We start from the raw sequence: 5,234 nt of genomic DNA on the forward strand, positions 1-5,234 counted from the left end.
GGCTGACCCTGCGGCCCGCCCCCCTGCCGCAGCCTCCCCGCTGCCCTCCAGCCTCCCCGGGATCTGCCACCGGCTTCCCTGCCTGCTGCGCTCGCAGGAGGAGCGAGAAGTCGGAGAGTGTTGAAGCCCTCGGGCTCTGAGTGCTGGCTGCCTTAGGTCGCGATATATGGGAGCAGCTTCTTGTTTGAAAACACCGATATTTAGGTTGCTGCAGCTGCGCGGGGGTTTCTTTTACTTACTGGAAATCTGTCTGCAAACAGCTGGGAAAGACAGTAGAAGCGAGGGCAGGAGAGGCATGTGATTTCTCTTGATTTTTGTTTTATTCTTTTCCAGAACTGGCTATGGAATGAGGGTAGAAGCAGGTTTTTGTGTGGCGGTGGTGTTTGTTTTTCCCCAGTGGGTTGGTTTATTGAGCTGGTGTAACTTGCTGCCAGGGTTCACGCTGTAGAAATGTTAAGGTCGGTATCTCTTGACCCGAGGACTCCGCTGCCACTTTGTGTGCTGGGGGAGGCACTGGGGGTGGAGCCCCTGCCCCTGCCGCAGACCTGCTCACCGGGAGAGGGGGTAGAGCGCTACAAGCAGGACACTGAGCTGTTTGCCTCTGGGCAGGACGTGATGAATGCCAGTTCCTTTTGCCAGTTCAGTCTGAAAAGAGGAGGCTCTGGGGGGACCTCATAGTGGCCTTCCAGTACCTGCAGGGAGCCTACAGGAAAGCGGGGAGAGTCTTTTTTACAGGGGCTTGCAGTGAGAGGATGAGGGGTAATGGTTTTAAGCTGAAAGAAGAGAGATTTAGGTTAGAGATCAGGCATAAATTCTTCAGTCTAAGAGTGGTGAGACACTGGAACATGCTGCCCAGAGGTGTTGTGGGGGCTCCATCCCTGGAGGTGTCCCAGGGCAGGTTGGATGGGGCTCTGAGCAGCCTGTTCTAGTGGGAGGTGTCCCTGCCCATGAAGGGGAGTTGGAGCTTGATGATCTTTAAGGTCCTTTCCAACTCCAAAAATTCTGTGATTCTGTGAGTCTGAGCCTCCTCTTCTCATCAGAACTCTGCCTCAAAACCCCTACAAGAATTTGTCTTCTGTTTCATTCAGATTAATTTTATCTTAGGCTCCTGTCAAGTGTGAAGGCAGCCATCCTTATCCCACCATCTGAAGAGAAGAATGCAAAAACCTGATCTAAACCCATGCACTCTCAGACCCTGGGTGTCCATATCATGAGGATATGGTGCCTGCTCTAGTTCCCTTGCAATCCTGAGGTCTTGCACAGGTTTTTCTCCATGCTGACTGTGACCTTCTCCCAACAACAACAGGTTGCACTAAGACAATTTTTTGTGTTTAATATTGAGGTAGTTGACTGTGCTGGGTCCTTTGAATAGATGTTCTGATGGTTGCTGCTCTCTGTATGCTCTAAGAAAATCAGGGACTGTATGAGCAATAGGCAGTTATTTCCCAGCCAGTGCTCTGGGGTTCTCCTGCAGGTATTAAACAGCTACATCAAGTGTATAAACGACTAAAGCAAGCAAATCCAAACAGGACGTAGTGCTGACATCATCCTGAGTATGATGTCTTAAGTATTGTTACCATGGAAATGTTATCCATCTCTATGTGTTGTGGGGGCTCCATCCCTGGAGGTGTCCCAGGGCAGGTTGGATGGGGCTCTGAGCAGCCTGTTCTAGTGGGAGGTGTCCCTGCCCATGAAGGGGAGTTGGAGCTTGATGATCTTTAAGGTCCTTTCCAACTCCAAAAATTCTGTGATTCTGTGAGTCTGAGCCTCCTCTTCTCATCAGAACTCTGCCTCAAAACCCCTACAAGAATTTGTCTTCTGTTTCATTCAGATTCATTTTATCTTAGGCTCCTGTCAAGTGTGAAGGCAGCCATCCTTATCCCACCATCTGAAGAGAAGAATGCAAAAACCTGATCTAAACCCATGCACTCTCAGACCCTGGGTGTCCATATCATGAGGATATGGTGCCTGCTCTAGTTCCCTTGCAATCCTGAGGTCTTGCACAGGTTTTTCTCCATGCTGACTGTGACCTTCTCCCAACAACAACAGGTTGCACTAAGACAATTTTTTGTGTTTAATATTGAGGTAGTTGACTGTGCTGGGTCCTTTGAATAGATGTTCTGATGGTTGCTGCTCTCTGTATGCTCTAAGAAAATCAGGGACTGTATGAGCAATAGGCAGTTATTTCCCAGCCAGTGCTCTGGGGTTCTCCTGCAGGTATTAAACAGCTACATCAAGTGTATAAACGACTAAAGCAAGCAAATCCAAACAGGACGTAGTGCTGACATCATCCTGAGTATGATGTCTTAAGTATTGTTACCATGGAAATGTTATCCATCTCTATCTGATACACTTTATATCTCCTTATAAGCTGATCCATGCTAAGATGAGACAAAATCACGTTCTGCTGGTTGCCAGGGTTCTGTACTTTGCCCCATGCAAGAAGTCACATAAATCTTAAATTTGGGCAGTCCTCCAAAGCCTTTGGAGTGATGTGGGAATGCAGCTTCTGTCCTGACATCACTTCAGCACCAGCTGCTCACTACACTTCACCATGCAAGGATGGCTCTGAAAATTCAGCACAAACCTTGCAGGAAGGGTGTTGCTTCAATACCTGAATCCAGCAACTGTATCTGTCTCCACAGAAGTGGTGCCAGCTCTTGCATGGGAAATACTTAGCATTTCTCCTTTAATGCAGATTACAAATTACCACATCCTGTGTGTGTGTGGCTGGGTATGGAGAGTAGCTTCAAAACTCTTCAAAGAGACTGCTTACAAACTCTTTTGTTGCTCACCTTTTTGTCTTTAATGAAGTAAAGAGCAGAGAGTTGAGAAACACAGCTGATCTCTGTTGTGAGCGGGCTTTGCACGTTTAAGGTACACAGCTTAAGATACCTTTCTTCTGTGAATATGATTTGATCTGAAGGGAAACCTCACCTGAACCAACATTTATAATGCATGACTAGAATGGTTAGATTTATTATCAACATCACTAGTTCTGTTCAGTAACCAAAAGAATTTGCACTATTCCAGTACTGTTCTATGTTAGTAAGTGACTTCATTAACCTCAGGCTAAGCAGCTGCTTTCTGAAGCGTGTAAGAAGTATTTAAAAACTGTCATGGAAAGGAGTCTAGTGTGTGCTTGTGCCTTAAATACAGAGACAATCTGAAGCTGCAGGGTGACATTTAGAAATAAAACATTTTCCTTTACACAGCCTAGCTCCCAGTAAATCAGCACAATGAAGGGCTCCAGGACAATGGCTGGATGCTACCCTTTGATTTATGGTAGCAGGGATGAGGGCTGCAGAGGGCAACTCATTGTGCTCAAAAAGAATGGTTTGTCTGTGGGAGTCAGTGTTGCCCTGTCATCTGTCAACTAGTATTGAAAAAAAAAAATAAATTCAGTCTCAAATATCTTCTTATAGCAAGTTGGCTACCAAGTGTGTGTAGTGTAAATAATTCCTAGTAAATGCACATTTCAAACGGATTGGAATTGGGAAAACTTTGATGTTTAGGTGATGTTTTGGAACACTTTCCTCACCCTCCCTTTAGAGATAATGGTCTTTTGACCATCATCAGAAGAAAAAATATCAGTCACGAGTGGTATTAGGTAGAAAAGGTATGCAGTGGTTTCTGCCAAGAATTCCTAGATGCATGCACTTTGCACAGGGAAGCAGGTAAAAATGTGAAACTGTCTTACCTCTGTCTTGTGGAGAATGGTTTTCAGCTGCAGAGGTCAGTGGCTTGTGTAGTTCCTGGGATGTAAATTGGGATGGTTGCATTTTCTGGCAGTCAGAAACAAATGCATATTCTTATCAGCACAGATCCCTTTAACAGGCTCTCCCCAGTACTGGTCTTGCCAAGTACTGTGCCTGCACCCCCCTCTCTCCTTCCCTTGTGCATTCTCTCTCTCACACAGGTGGCTGGGAATGCCCAATGAATTAAATGCTCTGCTCAGACACTTATCAGGGAGGATTAACCCTTTCCACCAGATTTTAAATCAGTTGATTTTTTATCTAGATGAAAATAGATGGTGAGCAGGCATGAGCAATGCTGTCCTTGAGTGGGCAAGATGATTTCCTACCTCATTACTATTTAGAAAAGTCTCTCCTGTTACAATAATTAATTCTTCAGACATTTCTCAGTTTACATTACATGCTTTACATCTTTCCCAAGAGATTTTTCAAGTATCTATGGCAGGAAGACTTCTGGAAGGCTGTGTCTCCTTTTCCATATGCTTAATTTCAGCACAGTGATGAATGTTGCAATCACATTTTTGATGACACAATGTTGTAAATTTATATGTGGATTATTATTAAAAGGGATATTTTTATGTATGGCTGGAGGTGCCTGACATCAGGAATGGCCCCTGGCTCTGGAGGTGCAGGGAGGTGCAGGTATCAGACACAGAAGAGAGGGGTGACATTTCCCAGCATTGCTGAGTGGGGAAGGGGTTTGATGAGAATCTGTAGCTCTTCTACAGGAATGGAAAATGTAAAAATAAGATCATCTTCAAAGCACTTTGTACCCAAAGCTAAGAGGTACTGACAGGCATCTGAAGTGGAGCATTATCCCCATTTTACAGATGAAACAGTCACACAGGGAATCAAAGTCAAGATTAGATTAATAGAAATTGATGCCAGAGGATATGTCTTGTCTGGCAGAACAGAGCAGAGGATTTCACACACATCACCCCATTAAATCTATAGCCTCTGTTTGGGCTTAGAAAAAGACCTCCAGAGCCAACATGAAGACACTATGCCATCTTTGGGTTGCTTACAGGGCACTATTGGGAGTTTGCATCATATTTCAGCATGAGGTCATTTAACTTCTAGCTGCCTTGTCTTGTTTTGCTTGATTTTTTAATTATTTTTTTTCTTTCCAGGTAGCTCCACAAATGTTTTGTGCATAGAAACTGGCTTAAAAGGTGTGTTGAATCAGGTCTTGGATACCAAATCCACCCCCAGTTTTTGTCAATCACAAGTTTCCCTCTTGAGAAGTGATTTGGGTATTTCAAAATGACACAGTCTATTCCAAACTGTCAGTTCTGTGGCATTTCCCTCTACATCTCTACTTGATGTGTGATTATATTGCAGTTCATCAGTCAGGTTTATTAGGAGGCTTAATTGGATTGCATTAGCTGGCATTTAAGCCATCCAAAACAGTGGAGAATGCAATCAATTAAAACATCCAAACACATTAATGATGTGGGCAATCTATGTAGATGGCTAATT

This window comes from Chaetura pelagica, unplaced genomic scaffold (genome assembly GCF_000747805.2).
Source record: "Chaetura pelagica isolate M959 unplaced genomic scaffold, ChaPel_1.0 scaffold159, whole genome shotgun sequence".
In the NCBI taxonomy this organism is placed as follows: Eukaryota; Metazoa; Chordata; class Aves; order Apodiformes; family Apodidae; genus Chaetura; species Chaetura pelagica.